This window comes from Equus caballus, chromosome 12, assembly GCF_041296265.1.
Source record: "Equus caballus isolate H_3958 breed thoroughbred chromosome 12, TB-T2T, whole genome shotgun sequence".
Classification (NCBI taxonomy): Eukaryota; Metazoa; Chordata; class Mammalia; order Perissodactyla; family Equidae; genus Equus; species Equus caballus.
The window spans coordinates 18,831,351-18,850,741 of NC_091695.1; the positions used below are offsets into that span (position 1 = coordinate 18,831,351).

A 19,391-nucleotide genomic window follows, 5' to 3' on the forward strand; every position below is an offset into this window, starting at 1 on the left:
TTCACAGCTTCACTTTTCCAGGAATTTTCCCTCCTGCTGAGCCATGTGGTTAGGGAGAGAACAGCCATATCTACGTGTACAGTGCAGGACTGGGTATCTAATGCAAAGGGACCAATGCACTCATTGTTCAGTGATTTTGGAACGATTTGTGAGAGATGGAGACAGAGGGATATACAAACAGAGATCATTCTGTGTGAGAGGTAGGAACTCTCACAGGTTTTACATACTGTGTACTGGAAATGAGAAAAGGCTGATCTGTCCAGAAAGATAGAGACGGACAGAGAGAGAGAGTATGAAGCTAACTGCAGAGAGAAGAGAAAAGATATAGGAAGTCATGATGAAGTTCAAGTCCCTGATTTTACTTCACTGTTACTTGTTACATTTCTAACCTTAGGTAGCATAATATGCTTCTCTCTCCTTCCAATAAATTTAGTAGAGTTTCTTCTCTTAATTTCAATCCAAATAATCTTAACTAACTCACCATAGAATTATGACTTTAACTTTTGGAAATCATCTGTGCTTCCCCCAACATTCAAATACCTGTATTTCTCCAAAATAGTACCTTTGTCTCAAACTTCTCACATAGAAAGTATGAAAATCCCATAGGTCTAAAGAATAGTAATTGAGATTAGAAGTCCAGTTTTAGTTGGTTAACAAACATGGATTAACCTGCTGCTGGGAAATGTGAAGAATTGTTTTGTTTGAAATAATAGAATGGTACATGATATGGTACCCACATGGATAAAAAGCAACCAGTAAATTTTAAGAGATTAATATAAAAGAATTCTACTTGGATAAAATCAACTTTGGGAAGGGCTGAAAGTTTTCCTAAAATAAACAGAGTAGTGATTCTTATACTTTTTAGAGCTTTAGATCACTTGAGAAATCCAACGAAGGCTTTAGATAATCTACCCAGGCAAATGCACATTTGCATGCAGGATGACTTTAGACAGTTCAAAGAGGTCCTTGGATCTGAAAAAGTGATTTTAATAATTTTATATTTCTTCAGATAGATCACACTCTCTTTGACCACTAAAGACAGGGAAAGGGGGAATTTGTATGAACCTGAATTAGGCTGAACTAAGTAAGTGAGTGAGTAGTAACTAACTAACACACTCTATACTGTTTTCATCCCACTGTGTCAGGAGGAAGTCCACGTCCCGTGATTGGCATGTAAGACTGTTCTCGTTCTCGTTCTTGCCTATCTTCTTTCAATCCCACATATACATCTTTTTCTCCAACCACGTAAAACCAGAAAACACGAAGCTGTTTTGTGCCTTGTGTATGCTGCTTCCTCTGCACTAAAAGCCCTTCTTGCCACTCAGGCCTTGGATGGTTGGGGTCCTACTCAGTCTTCAAGATTCGACTCATATTCCACTTCTTGTGGGAAGCCTTCTCTTACAGACAAGCTGGCTGAGGGGCGATTCTTTGTGGCCCCTTTATCCACCTCAGCACTTATCGTGGAATGTTGTAATCATTTATTAGAATGACTCTCTCTTCTACCAGAGATCTGGAGACTGGCCTGTGAGATAGTCATTTATGTATCCTCAAGGTCTGGTTAGTGACCAGGGCATAGCTGGTTCTCAAGACATGTTTACTGAATGAACAAGTGAATGAATGAGTGAGTTTCTCTGGGATCATAAGAAAGTTGCTTTACCACACCTCTGCTTCAATTCCCCTTTCTAAAAAGTGGGACAATGAATGCTCCTTATGCAGGAATGTGACACAAATCAATTACTGCAGAGATGCCATAAAATCCTCAAAACAGAGGCAAAATAAAAGAGCAAGGTGTATTTTTTTATAATCTGATTCACAATAGATGATACTCAAGGAGAAAAGCATTTGCTGTTGTTTCTGGCATGGCAAGAGGCTTACCAAAATTGTCATGATTTTCTAAGACATTTTGAAGTGTGAAGTGCATGAAGAGGCCTCCTGCCATTTTGAGATGAATTATGGTCTAATCTGGGCATTTAAATAAAAACAACGACAGAAAAACTCAGGATGCTTTTCAATTCTGTCTGCATCTTTTCCTGGCTAAGTGCTGGGAATATTAAAATGTAATTTAACTGCTTGCCAGATTTTGTTTGCAAAATCAAAGAGCCCATTACATTTTAAAATGTGGTGTCTGGGGAAAAGGTCGCCCTCAGTCTCTCGAAGCTGAATTTAAGATGTTGAAATAGGGGGCTGGCCCTGTGGCCAAGTGGTTAAGTTCATGCACTCCGCTGCAGGTGGCCCAGTGTTTCATTGGCTCGAATCCTGCGTGCGGACATGGCACTGCTCATCAAACCTTGCTGAGGCAGCATCCCACATGCCACATCTAGAAGGACTCACAAGTTAAATATACAACTATATACCGGGGGGCTTTGGGGAGAAAAAGGAAAAAAATAAAATCTTAAAAAAAAAGGTTGAAATAGGTCTCAGAACCACCCTTTATTTTGATGGCAGTGGGAGGATTGGTCACAGGCTTCAGAACCAGTGCACATGCTACAGGTCCAATTTCTTGCGGCAGGTGCCAAGCCCATCACCAGGTGGTGGAGAGACGTTTCTGCAGCGATATCAGCTAAGGCAGGAACCACCCCACACTTGAAGAGGTTTCTACCTCCCTTCTCTGCCAGAGGAGACTCTCAAAGTCAAAGAGAGTCTGACATCACGGTGGTGCGTGGAAATCAAAAACCAAGAATGGGGGCTTAGCCCTGTGGCCGAATGGTTAAGTTCACATGCTCTGCTTCAGCAGCCCAGGGCTTCACCAGTTCAGATCCTGGGAATGGATCTCATCAAGCCATGCTGAAGCAGCATCCACATAGCAGAAGCAGAAGGACCTACAACTAGAATATAAAACCATGTACTAGGGGAATTTTGGGAGAAGAAGAACAAAAAATTGGCAACAGATATTAGCTCAGGGCCAATCATTAAAAAAATAAATGAACAACACCAAAAAAAGAAAACAGAAAGGAGGACCCGACCCAGCATCAGAGAATGGAAGGTGAAAGATGAGTGAAGCTCTTCCTCAAGCTCCACATACCCAGGTGCATACCATTTGTTTAGTTGTGTCTTGAGGCATCACAGGAATGTCAGGCTGCACTGGAGTGGCAGAGGTTCCCTTTCCTCTGTTTCCTGAGAAAGAAAGAAAAAACGGAAGGGTTAAGTTTGGTCTCCTCATTGTAACACTTACAGCCAGGCAAATAAAATGTTGAGGCCCTTCTATGTGGTTGGCACTGTGTTAGGTGATGGGGATATGGAGGTAGATCAGAAAGATCTGGTTCCTGCCCTGATGGAGCTGACAAAGGGGAGGTAGGCGCTAAACAATTACTCAAAATTATTATTTAATTACAAACTACCATAAACACAACAAAAGAAGATGTGAAAATATTTTGTTTTAGGGTAGGGGTGGGAGTGGTGGAGAACCAGAGGAGGCTTCTTGGAGGAAGTGACACTTAAACTGTGGATCCAAAGGGTGAATAGGAATTTCTAGGCAAAGGTGATGGTGGGTGTTCACAAGGAGCAGAGAGTTCCAGATAAGCAGAGACAAGAGCCTGTAGAACTGCCCTGAATCAGGAGGACTTGCACAGTTTGAGGAGTGGGCAGCAGCTTCCTCCCATGGCCCTACCTCTTAACAGAAAACCAGGCATTTCTGCCCCCTCTCTCCACACAGGTGTATGCCTCAAAGATCAGGCAAAACCTCTCTCTTCCACTTTCTCTCTCCTATCAATAGTCAGAGGGTCTGAATGGGATGAGGTTTGAACAGCATCTCAAACCCAGTACCCCCACAATTGGCTTCGGTTGTATTCATAGCATTTATCAATATTTACATTATTTTAAGTGAAGGAAAAGCTTTCTCTTTACTGCAGGTGAAAAAGGTCCAAGTTGCTCCGAGTCATAGAGTTTGAGAGTTAAGGGGATTCTAGAAACAGTATAGAGTATACAGGCAGGAAGATGAACTTTGGTGTCAGCCTTGAATGCTAATCTTGAGTCTTCCCTTTCCCAGCTGCAAGCTTTCAGATCCTAATTTTGCCAGTTGTGAAAGGGGAGAAAACCAGTGATTTACAGTAATGTTGTAGAGATAAAAAATTGCCTACCTAAAATACTTAACACAGGGAAGATGCTCAAAAAAAGGATTCATTGTTTGTTGTTGTGTCATTATTATCATAACACCTTAGGCAAGTCTAGTTTGCTTAATTGAAGACTAATTACGATGGGCCAGGAATTGTTCTGGGCACTGTTCACATGCATCATCCCTGTTAGTATAAGATCTAGATCCTAGACCCTGTCCCAGGCCAGTTTCTCTGCACTTTTAAAAGTTTCTTTAGAAGAAAATACACACTAGTCTCCCTGGTCTCCTTTAAGCTTCCCTTTCTCCCCCCTAACATCTACAAGCGTGGAAACAGGTCATGGTTTGCACATGTAAAAATCATTTGAGAAATCTGAGGCAGAGCTGGTGTTTTTTCTTTCTAACACAGTGGGAAGGATCATCTGTGTAGTCTGCCAGTTGAAGGTTTGTACTGGAGAAAATAAGCCAAGCTGGCTTCTAGAGATTTCCAGGTGTTGGAAGGGCCAGGTTTTACAATGCTTCCATGAGGCTGATGGTTACACATTCAGCCCTGCCATCAGCCCACCAATGACTAGAAACTAGTGGTCTTGAGCACTGGCTGCATATTAGACCCCGCTGGGGAGCTTTAAAAATTGCCAATGATTGGGTGTCACACCAGGCCAATTAAATAAGAGACTCAGGGTGAGAACCAAGCTCAGCACCTGTGAAGAATTCCCTCGGTAATCCTAAAGTGACACCAGGATCGATAACAACTGATTTAAATAAAGGATTCTGGCCTCATTGTGTCCACTGAATGAAGCTTTGTGAGAATATATATATATATCAATATATATATTTGTGAGAATAATATATATCAAAGATCTGTACATGCCAGACATTTCCCACACATTTTCTTACTTGAAGAATAATGCTCTGTGGTAGAAAGCATCTCCATTTGACAGATAAGGTAACAGAGGCAATAAAGGCTTCAGTTCCCTGCTTAAGATTACAGAAGTGGGGTTAGGTCTTGGATTCTAACTCATTCATTCATTCAACAAACATTTGTTTAATGCTTACTACATGCTGGGCACTGTTTTAGGCACCACGATTCAACAATGAGCAAGAGAGAATCTTCTCAGGGAGAGTGCGTTCCAGTGGTGAGGGCAAAGAGAGACATAAAATAATGTCAAATAGTGATAAATGCTATAAACACAACCAAAGCCAATTATGGGGGTAGATAGAAATGCAGTTGCTATTTTTGATAGGGAACTCACCAAAGGCCTCTCTGAAGTGACATTTAAATAGAGCTGTGAATAGAAAAACAAGGGAGAAAGCCAAGCAAATGTCTGAGGAAAGAGCATTCCAGGATAAAGCACTGGGGAGAGCAAAGCCCTCAAGGGCGGGGTGTTTGGTGCATTCAAGCAACAGCTGAGAAGAGAGCCGAGCTAACCCAGGAGGAAAAGGGAAGAGAAGTGGGTCAAGTGTCATGCCATGTGATTTGAGTTGATTTTTTTTTTTTTTTTTTGGCTTTCAGCATTTGTTCCTCCTCTGGTGATTACCCACTTCTACTGTTAGCAACTATATTTTGCTTTGTGGAGACCACTCCTTCCCCATCCCAGTGCTGTGGTTTGGTAGTATTAACCCCCAATTCCAACTCTAAACCTGGTCTCTGCTTAGTTGAAGACTAACGTGGTATCTCAATCACGATCTTGGTTCAAAGATGGGCATAAGACTCAATCTGAGCCTCAGAGGTGAGAGGAGTTAGCTGCTATAATTTCTTAGCTAGTAATGTTCTCTCCTTCCTAGAAGGACCTACCAAAAGAGGGAGCTATACAGATATGATGACATAGCTGCCATGGCTATTTTGCTATTGCAGAGGAGTGCCCACCTGGAGAAGTTGGAGGACTACCACGTAGAGCCTAGAGATTATGCCAACACCAAGTAAAGCAGAACAGAGAGCCAGAATGAAAGCAGATCCTTGATTTTGACACCTGAATAGTTAGATCAACCCACACCTGTAAGGCCAGACTTTGCACTTACATAAAACAAAATCTCTTCATTGTCTATACCCACTGAGTTGGGTTTTCTGTCCCTTTGTATAAGTAATTGTAAGTAAGAATTACTATAGCTATTTTTTTCCTTGATAAAAGGGAAGGCAAACTCTTAGCCATTTTTCTGCCAAATCTTGAGTTACAGGTCTTCAAGCAATGTTTGAGGGGATCAATGAGCCTCTGAGGCTACCTTCATTCCCTCCTAATTATCCCCCATCAGCAGCCATGCTATAGCCCTGCTCCATGATTGCTGCTTCTTCCTCTCCCTCACTCACAGACCCCACAATGAAGAGATGCAAAGTTGGGCCCACACTTCCTCATTGTGAAATACCACTTTAGACCTTAGACCATACCATGTTTGGTGGGCCCTAAATGTTTTGTATTTGTCTTCATGAGAATCCATAGCATTTCTTGGATCTGTGGCTTGAAGTCTTCTATCACTTTTGGAAATTTCTCAGCCACAATTGTTTCAGATATTGCTTTAGCTCCATTCTCTTCCTCCTGTCCTTCTGAAACATTGACTACATGTGTACTGGGTATTGTCAGCATTTCCTATATGTCTCATATACACTTCTTTTTGTATATTTCATTCTTTTTTCATTCATGTTTATTATTTTAAGTCTCCAAGTTTGTGGTAATTTGCTACAGCAGCCTTAGGAAATGAATACCCTTATTCTCAGTCGTCCAATCCTGGCATAACCAACCCAAAATCCCCTGTTGTAAATTCCCTCTGTTTGAAATACCTGGTAATGTTTCTCTTTCTCCACTGAAACACAAAATGATATACCACCCCACCACTCTAAACTCTCAGAACCTTGTATTTTGATCCCAAGGGGAATTAGTGAACAGTTCATGTGTAGTTGACACCAATGCATAATTTTTCACCTGTCATACTTAAAACTTGCTAAATGCTAAATATTTTGTGCAATTCATCCTTATGATTTCACTTAATATTACATCTTGGAAATCTTCCAGTATTGGGCCAACCATGTTATTTTACAGCTGAATACTTTTATCAATTGAATATAGTGTAATTCAATTAAATGGTCCCTGAAGGATGGTTTTGCTGTTTTCATTTTTAAAAACACTTACCAAAAAAAATTCCGGCACTAAACTTATATGTAAATCTGAGAGGATTTTTTGTGAGATATCAGTAACATAAGTACCTAGCTTTGGGATTCCTAGATCCAAGGGACTATGTGACTGAAATTCTAATGCATAATACCAACTCTAACTTCTTCTATAAGTGCACCTATCAAGGGGCTATCACCAGAGAATGCTTCATGATATAATAATATTTGGAGAATTATGCCTTTTATGATCCAACTGGCCTAAAAGAACAGCCATCAAGGCAATCATCACTCCTAGTGTTTCTTCACTGGTGAGTCATCTACATTTCTGGGAGTAATGAGATGAAACACAACAAGGAAACCATTGAAGCTAAGCAGCAAAGTCAACAATAGTTCTGGGAAATAGCAGTGATCTCAAGGAACAAAATAACTGAACTCACCTGTAGGCAAGTCAGAGGAAGCTCTGCTCAATTACTCAAGAAAACTCTGTCATCTGTGCAAGGAAAGGAGCCATAAGATGGGTGAACCATATCATTGCACTGAAAGAATGTGCAATAAAGCTGGAAATTAAATTGATACTGAAGGAGCTTTTTGATACTTGTATCATTCAGGGTGCATGCAGGAAACAGAAACTACTTTAAGTATCTCCACTAGAAAGGGCTTTACTATAGGAAATTAGACGTCCACAGAATTATTGCAAGAGCTAGCAGAATGGAGTTTGGTGTCTGCTGCTAGACTCAGGCTCAGGGTCAGGCCTCAGCAGATGTAGTCCAGAGATGGGGGAACTGCAGGAAATTCTGGCTGATGTCTCCGTGCCCCTGACCATGAGGTTGGTGACTAGGCAGTGCAAAGTGCTTTTGGCCACTGGAAAAACTGATGCCTGCCAGGGCCTGGAGTTGCTACTAATGCAGGAAAATAAATACACGAAATGTCCCTGCTGCCCTTCACTACCCCTTCTGCCTTTCAAATCTCATGCAACTGCATTTCATTGATGTAACTTAAATCAATTCTAGAACCGTGGCATCAAGGGAGTTTTGGAAACGTTCTTTTTAGTCCTCTCAAATATGGGAAGTACTGCAACACAAGAAAGAATGTACAAGGGGATGGAAATGGGTGTTGAGTGTTAATAGATGACATTTGGTGAAGTCCCCAAGCAGGAATTTCATTGAGCAATACTTGTGCATGTGACAATCAGGGAGTCATGTAATGCTTATGAGTACTTTAGGAATGCTTTGTTAGTGAAAATCACTTATACTTGCTTGTCCAGTATCCTTCCTCCATTTGTATATATAATACATGGGATCATGGACTACTGTCAATCTCCCATCCCCTCCCTTAGCCTATGCTGTGGCCACATTGTTTAATTAACTCTATCAATTTCTCCACCCATCCTTCCCTCCCTTCTTCCCTTCCCCCCACTCTCTATCTCTGTCTCTGTATCTCTCATTATTTTTTGGTTCTGGTTCTTCCTGAAGTTCTATCTTCTCTCAATTTTATATGTCATTCCATAGCCTTTAAAAATATTTATTTTGCTTATGTTAACAAAAGGCAGTTTCTGTTTCTAGCAACCAGATAGCCACTGGTAAGAATTTCTATCTCCTTCTTACCTATCAAAAGTCAAGCAAGGGGGCCAGCCCCGTGGCTGAGTGGTTAGGTTAGTGTGCTCTGCTGCAAGTGGACCAGTGTTTCATCAGTCGGATCCTGGGCGCGGACATGGCGCCGCTCATCCAGCCACATTGAGGCGGCATCCCACATGCCACAACTGGAAGGACCCACAACTAAGAATATACAACTATGTACCAGGGGGCTTTGGGGAGAAAAAGGAAAAAATAAAATCTTTAAAAAAAAAAAGTCAAGCAAGTTGTGATATATATGTCCTGGGTTTTGAAGAGGAGTACTAATGACATATGATCTTATTCTCTACAAATAAAAATGATTGTTAGATTTTTAACTAGTTTGATTTGTTTATATCTCATAAAACTTTTCCAAGAATGATACCACAAATCAGAAAATATGGCGTCCTGAGCTTCATGTCACTTTGGACATATGAATAGGTAAGGCATAGGTATGCAGGGCCACAAGCTAGGCAGCTGATGACCGTATCAGCTGCTGAAGGCCCAGGCAGGGAAGAGAAATTTGATGAAGCAGCACTCTCAATAAACATTAATAATCCAATGAAGATCTGATATTAGCCCGAATCTGGAAATGAGCTATAGCAGAAGTAGCTCCTGCCTTCTACACTTTCTGTAATTTCTTTCCAGGCCTTCTTAGGAGAGACAGGCTTATGCCTATGACATCTTCTGACCCTCTGAGAAATGACAATAATGCAACAACAAAGTCCCAGATCCATTGATATTTCCACATTCATAACATTTATTTTTCAGAGCTGCTAGGAGTTACCAAATATGAGATAAAGCCTCTGGACAAAATGGCACCAGAAAACCTCTTTGCCCTTCCTGATTATGTGCTGATAGTAGGGGACCTGTGGATGGCCACTTTCTCACTGTGCTAACATGTTCTTCCCTCTGTGTGAGCGCATTCCTGATGTCTCCCTGTGATTCCAAATTTCCTCCTCTTACAAGAACCCCAGTCAGACAGGATTAGGGCTCCACCTTAATGGCCTCATGTAACTTAATCACCACTTTAAAGTCCTTGTCTCCAAATACAATCACCTTCCGAGGTGCTAAGTGTTAGGTCTTCCACATATGAATTTTGGGAGGATACAATTAAGCCCATAATGGTAACAAGGATTCAAAGAAGCCCAACTTTTGGTACAACTTACTTAAGGTCTCTGAACCTCAGTATATTCATCTGTGAAGTGGGTATAGAACAACACAACTCCTGGGGCTATTGGTAGTATGAAAAGGGATGAGCCGTGTAGAATGTCTAGCCTGTGCCTGGGACATGTGAAGTGTGTGCATTAAAGCCTTATGCCCCTGAGTCAGGCAGTCATTTTGGTTACCGTTTAACTCAGCTGCTGGGATGCTCATTCAACAGCACCATCTTCCTCTGATTTTACCTTCTTGATCATGAAGCCTAAGTTGTTACCCAAAGCCAGTGCATTTCAGAGCCAGGATTTCCATCTAGGCCTGTGTGATTCCAGGCTCATTCTGCCTTTCTGCATGGACGGGGGCTGAAGGGGTAGGGGAGGTGCTAAACTGGAGAGAAGTTACCTGCAGGCCCTGAGCTTCTTTGGATACAGCCTGCCCCTAGAACGTAAAAGCCTCCCCATATTTGCATCTGAATCCCACACCTCTCCTGGATCCTAGAGGAGAGGGCAGTAGATACTGAGCTTCTCAAATCCAGGACTGTTTTCAGTACCAAGCCAAGGGTGGAGTCAGCTGTGGAACTCAGCAGTGTGCCAAAAGCCCCTGTGCCTCACCACCATCGTACAAGCTTCTGAGTTTCATAGGACATGCAGGAGCACAGGTATACAGTATCAAGAGCCAAGACTCCGAACACAAAGAGCCTGCATTTTACTCAAGCTTCTCGATGAATTCATTTATCAGTTACATATCGGTTTTAGCCTCTCTCTGGTGCCTCAGTTTCCTCATGTGAAAGAAATAATACCAACCTCATGGGGGAATTGCTAGGATTCAAAGAGTTAAAATTTAGAAAGCACTTAGAAGATTGCTTGGAATATAGGAAGCACTATATAATTGTTAGCTATTAATAATAAACATAACGTTATTAGCAATATTATTATACTTACTCCATATGAATTCTCACCCCATACGAATTGTGGGCTTCTGGAGGAGAAGGTTAGCATGCCTGAGGCAAAGTCATCCGTTCCGTTCAAAGCCAGGGAACAAGCGGGTAAGGAAGATGACCCAGGATCGGACATCCGCAGGCCTGGTGGACAGGCTGTGCCAGAGACCGAGGCAGGGTGGGAATCCCACTGATCCTGGGGATGGAGGAAAGGGAGGATATTTTCGGGGTCTGCTTCTGAAAGCCATGAAAAGAGTAAGCCGGCCACCCATTAAATGGCCTAAATTCAGACAGGTCCAATAGGGCCCTGGGGAAAGCCGCGCCGCGCCGCCCCCCCCGCCCCGCCCACCCCAACGACCCCCCCAACTCCCCCCCCTACCGCCCACCGCCCACCGCCCCGCCACAAACACGCACTTTGTTCCAGAGGCCGCAGGACTGCCTCAGGCGATACACAAACTGGGACCTGGCGGCCCGGGGCAGTACAGTGATCCTGAATCCGTGTTTCAGATCTCAGAAGTGCTCCAGACACCCGTGGGAAACTCCAAAAGTTGGCGATCGGTCCCGCTACCAGTCCTGCACAGCTACGAGTGGCTGCACGGTGGGTGCTCCATAACCGGCTGGAAGCTGAGGATGCAAAGGAAGACAAGAAGATGAAAAGGCAGGCCGCCCTGCTCGCTGTGGCTCGCCAGTCTCCTCAAGGTATCCTGAGGGAGAGGGGGCATATGCCATGGGTGAGTAACCCCGGCCCCCACCGAGGGGCCAGGAGGCCACCCACAATGTCGGGGGCTAATCGGTGTGCGGACTGCCAAGAGGAAGGGCGTTGGCAGCAGGATTGTCCGAACCGTCCCCAGGGAGGGGGGGATCGAAGAAGACCGAGCCGTGGCAGTTTCCCTTGAGCACAGATGAGACGTGATGGGGCTGAGGGACAGCCCCCTTCCCCGCTTGGCTCCGGGAGGCCCCGGTGACCTCGGCAGGAAGGAGGAGAGCAGGCTGAATCTTTGCTCCCTAGTGGAGCCGTGTTCCTGGTGTGGAATGCCCACAAGGGAAACCTTTCTGAAGGAAAGTGTGAACTGAAGGAGGTCTCAGGAAAGGGAGAGACCGGAAGATTTCTGGAGCCCTGGACCTGTGAAACAGGGTCCAAACTGTTGAAGGATTCCTCACTGTGTGTACCAGAATGCCCCGTTCCCCAACCCCTTCTAGGGAGGGACGTGCTCTGTAAGTTAGGGGCCTCCACTCCACAGGCCGGGAACGGGAGAAAACCGAGCTCCAAGCGCCAAAAAGCGGGGGAGGTGAGCTGATGGCCCTCTTGCAGGATACAGCAGCCCCTGAGAAGCGGGAGATTCCCCTACATGATTCAAGCAGGGCTAACTCGGAACTATGGGCCCTGGGACAGGTGGAGTGAGCAGCCGGTGCCACGCCAGGAAAGGTAAAACGGAAGCAGGTAGGTGGCTGGCCCCGGGTAAAACATATGCCCCTTGAAGCCAGAAGCCATAAAGAGGAAGCTTTCCCGGAATCAGTAAGTTTTCAGAACAGGGGAATCTAGCTTTGCTCGAGACCTTAGTGCTCTCAATGCTGTGCGCTCCTGGGGCTATAATAGTAAATGTCTTCTCTTGGTTTCCGGCACCGAGCGCCTAAAAGTCCTGTGATGGCCCATACGAGAGCTACATGGCGCATCTTTGGTTAGGAGAATTACTTTAGGGCTCAGTTCCTGAAACGAGTCCAGAGCCAGAAAGGTGAAGTGGTTTGTCTGGTGTTATTCCTAACAAGCCCCTTTCAACGCCACCTGAACTGGTGTTAACGAGGTGAGTGTTGGAGAAGCCCTAAGGGTGGGGGCTGGGTGCCGGGGAAACCAACTGTGCGATTCGATTCGGGCCTTGGAAGTTTCAGGCCCGTCCCGTCCCCGCCGCCGCCCCAGGGGTGGGGGCGGGGGCAAGAGGGGCTGAAGGTCGCGCTGAGTAGCCAACGGCCAACGGCCAATGACCATAATCGACTATGCCCAGGCGATGGAGTCTCCGTCAGACTGCGAAAGGACGGTGCTCAGACAGCTGCCGCGTTGGCGAACACGTGGAGGTTCGGGGAGAGTGGCACACCCAGAGAGGCCCCGGGAGCTCCTCCTCCCTGCCACACATGTTTTGCTTTATGCACCTCTTCCCTGTGGCTGTTCAGAAGGGAGGGGTTCTCCCGAGTTGTGTGAGCCGCTCTATCAGAGCCCTCAAACCCAAGGAGGGGGTGGTGGGAACCTGCGGTCGCGCGGCCGGTTTGTCAGGAGCACAGGTCACGACCCGAACTTGCAATTGGCATCGAAAGTGGGGGCGGGGAGAAGGGTAAGCCTTCGGGGTGTGATTCTATCCCCAGGAGGACAGAGTCAGATGTGAGCTAAGTATGTTCAGCTTCTTGACCAGTAAGTGATATGCTGTGTCTAAAGGGACGGCTCTGTTTTTTCTTCTTTGGATTCTTTACGTTGGATGCATGGCTATCAGCCTCTGTGATAAACTGTGGCGACCAGAAACGGACGCTTTTGAATGGGGCAAGCTGGACACCATGGAGAATGTTTAGCCCCCATGCTTCAAAGCAGTAGCTCCCATCTGCTTGTTTATCAAGAAAGCAAAAAAATTGGCTATAGACCTACCTATGAGGGTTTGGACTCTTACATCAATTCTCTAGTCTACCAGTGACTGCTGAGGCCTCTGGCTATCCCAAAATAGAATACTGCACTATCAAGTTATGATGCTTGATTCCCTTCAGATTTCTTCAAAATCCTGTCATATCTTAAACTCTGCTGCCCTTTTCCTTGATTCCAATGGGTCTTTAAGCCATGCTTGCCCAGAAGTTACCTCCAGCCACAGAGGTCTCCAAAGTGAATCATGGACGTTAAACATGGGCCAGAGATGCTTAAAGTGTTAGAAGTGGTACAGGTCCCCCAGAAAGTAGCTGGGATCCATGGTAAAGCCCTTCAAAGGACATAACGTGGCAGCTGCAGCTGCAAAAATGGCCACTCCATCAGGAGAGCTTCTCTAGTTACCATTAATTTCCACACTGCCCTCATGTGAACTGACACCTTCTGTGAACTTACTACAGATGAAGTGAGGGAAGCTACTACACAGCATTCTCAGTGGTCCCCAATAGTCAAGGGCTGGAAGACAAACAAACGAGGGAAGGTTTATGTCCCCAAATAGCTTTAGTGTGCTCATGCCAACTTAACTCGCAAGGATTCAAACCACTTTGATTTTGGTAACACCGTGACCTCACAGAGACCACCTCTGACCTCATAGAGGCCCCTTCTGTCCTCACTGACAGACAGAGATCTCAGCTGACCTAACAGAGACATCCCCTGACACTTTAGACACTCCCCTTGACCACACAGAGACATCCCATGCCCACACAGAGACTTGTCTGGCCACCCAGAGACCTCCACTGACCTCATAGTGAACCCCTCTTCCCTCAAAGTGAGGTCTCCTGATTTCACAGAGAACTCCCTGAACACACAAAGAACTCCCATGACCTCCAAGAGACCTCTAGTGACATTATAGAGACCCCCCTCTGACCTCACAGAGACCTGATATCACAGAAGCCAACCATTTCCTCAATAAGATCCCCTACAACACAGTGAGAACTCCACTAATTTCATGGAAACCTCAAGTGACTCTCACCAGATCTAGGATCTCAGGGAAATGAAGAGAGGATGGTGGGTGCACCCGCCCCTCCCCAACTGACTGACAAATCCCATGGGTCTTATTGACTGTTAGCACTCTGGAAGCCCCACTCCATGGAGGGAAAACCCTTCTTTCTATCTACGCATGCACAGCAAAGGTGACTGGCCTCAGAAAGGCCCTTGGGCTTGCTGAGGGACAGGTCCTTGTGGCACTGAAAGTGTGGGGGAGCCCACTGGTGGTGGCCAGGTGCAGCTGCTGGTGAACTGGGATTCCCAACTTCTACAACTGTGTCTCACATCCCCTTCTCCCCTTCTGCTCAGGTCCCACTCCCATCCTTTGAAAATAGTTTTCTGCCCCTCTTTGCCCATCAGGAGCCAGCGGGCAGGGCAAGGCTATCCCTCCTGCATGCTGATCATTCGGGGCCTCATTTATTGTTTGACAGAACAAGGCCTCCCATCAGGAAGGAACTTTTCAACACAGGGAGCAGAAAATGTTTGACAAGTCAACAGGGCTCAGGAATGCTAGCCAAAGGAGTTTGGCCACACTAGGCATGCCACGCCTCCTGCGGAAATATTGGGGAAATTGGCAGGCCTGCCCTTCCAGGGGCAGGCACCTCCCTTCACTCTGGAGTCTCTAAAGCCATGCCCTCCTGCTGCCCAGAGCTCTACTCTTGAGAGAAATCCATGACTAAGGTCCAAGGCAGGTCTTCCCCTGGCCATCTCCCTGGGTGCACTGTGGCAGGGCACAGGGAGAGGTGTATCCTCTGGAGGAGCCTGCTTTGTCTGAAGGAGGCCAGCCATTCCAGCTTCCTGGGATGAGTCTCTGTCTGGGGTCTAGGATGGGGAAAAGAGTCCTGAGACCTGAAAGTACCCTGGCATTTGTCATCAGCCTGGTTGGACCAGGAGTCTGCCAGGCAGCTAGTGTGCCCAAACTGCGTCTCAGCCCTTCCACATTCTGGCACCCCCCAGCCCAGGCCGGGCTCCCGAGGGAGGATGATGAACTTGGCAGCAGCCGGTGCAAGGGCACCAGCAGCGGGGGTGGTGTCCCACAGCCTCCTGGGATGCATTGGGTGGGGTGGCGCCCCCTGTGGTGTGGCATGTGGAGTGGGCTGACTCTGGTCACCTCTGGGGCAGGGATCCACCTCAGCTCAACAGAGGCAAATACAACAAATGACACTTGGAGAGGAGGTCAGGGATCTTCATGGCCCTGCCTCAGGGTAATTCCTCTTGCCCAACGACTCCTATCAGACCCAATCCCAACATACCCAGGTCCAGATTTGAGACCACAGTGGTGAACTTGGAACCTACTTCTTACTTCCCTGTCCAGCCTACTGCGGTGGTGTTCTTGGTGGTTGGGGAAATGGCACTGGCGGTGGCTGCAGTGGTAAAGGCCATGGTGGCAGCTGCTTCCCAGACATCTGGCATCTTGGGGACCCGAGGAGTGCATCGTTGGTGTACCCACACTCTCCCCAGCCCCCCATCTCTCCCATCTGTCCTAGTGACTCTCACCACTCCAGGAGCCCTGCTTTCCTCACTTACAGCCATCTCTTTGACTGCACTTGTTTAAATGACATGACCTTGAAACCTCCCTCCATAAGCTATTCAGATCAAAATCCTCCCTGGAACCTTCTGAGTTGGCTGAATACAGTTCAGCAAAGTCCACAACATTCTCCGAAGTTAGAGGCAAGATTTTCATCTTGAACTTCCTGGACACACCCCTGGGCTCCTAAGCAGGCTTCATCTGACCTTAATTATGGATTTCAGGCCATCCCCTTCTGTCTTTTTGAATCTTGTCTGCCTACCAGTATTTCATGTTCTGGAGAATATCTTGGGTATTTTCCAGGTGAAACTTCAGTGTTTCCTCATGGCTTTGCTGCCTCAGTTGGCCCAACAGCTTACAGAGGTGGGCCTCCTGGGCCCACGTGACTTCACATATGTTAAGTCACTGTGAACCTGTGAGTGAAAACATCTCACACTAGTTCTGTTCAATGGGTTCTTCCCCAATGTGAGATTTCTGCTTATTGGAGGAGCTAAGAGGCACTTAAAAGACTGCCCATAGACGTTCATTTGTTCTTTTCTCTATGTATGAATTCTAGGCTAATCAGTCAGTCATAGTTCCTGGTTAAAAACCTTCCCCATGTAAGTTACATATGCACAGTGTGTTACTCTCTTGCATGCATTGAGATTTCTTCTTCTTTTGTTCTTTTTTGAGGAAGATTAGCCCTGAGCTAACATCTGCTGCCAATCCTCTTTTTGCTAAGGAAGACTGGCCTTGAGCTAACATCTGTGTCCATCTTCCTCTACTTTATATGTGGGACGTCTGCCATAGAATGGCCTGCCAAGTGGTCCCATGTCTGCACTGGGGATCCAAACTGGTGAAGCCTGGGCCACTGAAGTGGAATGTGTGAACTTAACTGTTGTGACGCTGGAGCAGCCCAGAGATTTCTTCTTTATAACACCTCAACTGTACAGTTGGTTAATTTTGTAACTTCATTGTGTTTCATAGACTAGGTATTTGAGCCGTGTTTATACAACTGTCCTTTTATAAGAATTCAGGTTGTAGCTCTGAGCTCAGGTCACTATCTTTCCTAAATTAAAATTATGCAAAACTTTCTGCTGGGATGGCACTTACTCCCAACTCAAATTATAGTCCCGTTATTGTGCTTTACTAGTAATCATCCCATTCCCAGGCCTCTAATGTAGGGGACCAGGGTTCAACCCAAGAAACTTACCCTCACTGTACAGTTAGATGGATCCTTCCTGCAGATATCTGGTATAGGTACCATTTCTTGGTTTTGAAGGTTACTTCTCCTGCCTAAAGTAAATTAAAAAATAAATTTCTCAAGAGGCATTAGGGAACCAAAGTGTTGTACAGCATGCAAGGCAAATATTGACCCTTACACAGGGCAAGAATGTGAAATGGAGCAATGCACTAGTGTCTAGAAACATGTTTTAGGGCACTGTCAATTACAAAATGTTTTCAAGATTGAAGAGAAAACTAAGACGGATTTTGGTAAGGTTATGAGAGAAGAAATCATCAAGGGGAAGGGATGAGGGCAAAGTTCACAATATGAAACTTTCAATCCAAAGAGGACATAAACTATGAATAAAAGACATTGATAAATGCTAGGAATAATGACAACATTGAGAATTTTTCGCCACTGGATTCCCATACTTTCCTGAAAAGACCATGGACTTAAGGAAATCTGCAGTTGGCATTACCAAGGTCCTGATCCCTCACTGACTAGGCTTTTCCTCATAGTGAACACACATGCCTGGAGCTTACCCAGCCTCAGGCCTTGTGGGAATCCCCTTTCTTCCCTCCACAACTCTTCTCCTTGCTCCAATGGGAAATTGTGTCTTATTTGCAGAGCTGCCACCCTGTTCATGGGGAAAAGCCACTTGAATTTTGAACTGTCTTTTAGGAACCATACATATTCCTCAAGTAAAGGACAGGATCTCAATGAACAACTAAGTGAGCATTGAAGAAAACCTTGTAAGTCCTTGAGCAGAGCAGGAGGAACACCGTGACACCAAGCCAAAAGCATTGAGGAACTCGTGGATGTGCACGAGCAAGCTCACAGAGTAAAGATTCCCAGTGTTTTCAACAAATGAGGAATTAAATGTTTCTAGTTAATCCAGAATAACCTAAATTTATGTTGCCTCGTGGTTTTTTCTACTGTGGCCTCAAACTTTGGGCTTACTGCTTAGAACAGAATAATTACTTAGGAACTGTTTAATCTTATTTTTTAGTTATTAAAAAAAATCCATTGAGTTTTCAGCACTGTTCTGGGTGCTGGCAATAGTGCAGCAACAAAGACTTATATAAAATTGTGGTCAAGAAGACTATATTCTAGTGAAGGGGCAAACTACATGTCATTAAATCAATAAACAGAATTACCTTCTCGTAGTTGTGTTATGAAAGAATAAAAATGAGAGCTGAGGGGAGCATGATACGTGGAAACTTCTCTGGATACTTGTTGAGTAAATAAATCCTTATAGACAGACTCAACAACAGAGAGAAGATGAATGATGTTCTCCAGCATCACATCTCTGTATAGCTTTTGCCGGGATGCGCCCACCAAGGCCTATTCTTCCTGGGTGAAGTCCACAACCACATCCATGAAGATCGCTGATTCCTAAAACATTGTGGACATTCTGGTTCAGACAGGGACATCTCTACCAGAGTCCAGGGGCAGAAAGTTGACATGATAGAGTTGGGGAAATGAGGCTGTAGGTATAGAAAGCTCAAGTCCTCTTTGGGGTTCTAGCCAAACGCTTCCCTGTGCTGATCTGGCATGTGTTATTCTTGCATAACCGCAAACGTATATACAGTCTGTACACAGCCTTAATACATACTAGCTTTATTATTAAGGAATATCACGTGATGTGCAATGTGAGATAAACTGGACATTTCCCAAAAATATGGTAAATCTCAGTTACAGACTGGCGCGTTTAATACAGTTTATTGGTTGTCAACTTAAGAATACATAACTAGATTCTCCTCACCAATTTAAAGTGAATCACAGACTCATCACATAGCAGGCAATATCAATTGCCTGTGACATATAACTGTGATTATGTGTAAACATTTCCCTTATAGGAACCTTACCTTTCTCCTTTGTGAAATGGTTTAACAACCTCTTACAAATGTTGACCAATCCAATGAGCTAATTTGCAAAGCACTTCTTTTGCATCAAACACTCAATACACATAAGGAATAAGTATGTTATTTTAATGAAGCCATGCTGACCATTCTGCAGAATGGAACAGACTTAGAGAACCCGGATCGGCAGGTACAGCCTCTGTCTCTTATCTGTACACATTCCCTGTGTTCACTACAAGGTAGAAGGACAGATGGTCCAGAAACACAACCCAAGGTT

The 19,391-nt window shown here is 45.1% G+C and overlaps 2 long non-coding RNA genes across 2 annotated transcripts; one reads left to right on the forward strand and one right to left on the reverse strand.

Moving 5' to 3' along the window:
• Positions 1-2,413: 2,413 nt before the first annotated feature.
• On the reverse strand, positions 2,414-17,323 carry LOC138916400 (uncharacterized). The gene is made up of 4 exons (XR_011423640.1): positions 17,241-17,323; positions 11,271-11,480; positions 10,861-11,052; positions 2,414-3,114 (listed from the first exon to the last, which is right to left on the reverse strand). It is a non-coding gene; the product is annotated as an uncharacterized lncRNA (long non-coding RNA).
• LOC111775936 (uncharacterized) lies at positions 12,777-18,161 on the forward strand. Its single transcript, XR_002811894.2, has 2 exons — positions 12,777-12,926; positions 17,934-18,161. It is a non-coding gene; the product is annotated as an uncharacterized lncRNA (long non-coding RNA).
• Positions 18,162-19,391: the final 1,230 nt, after the last annotated feature.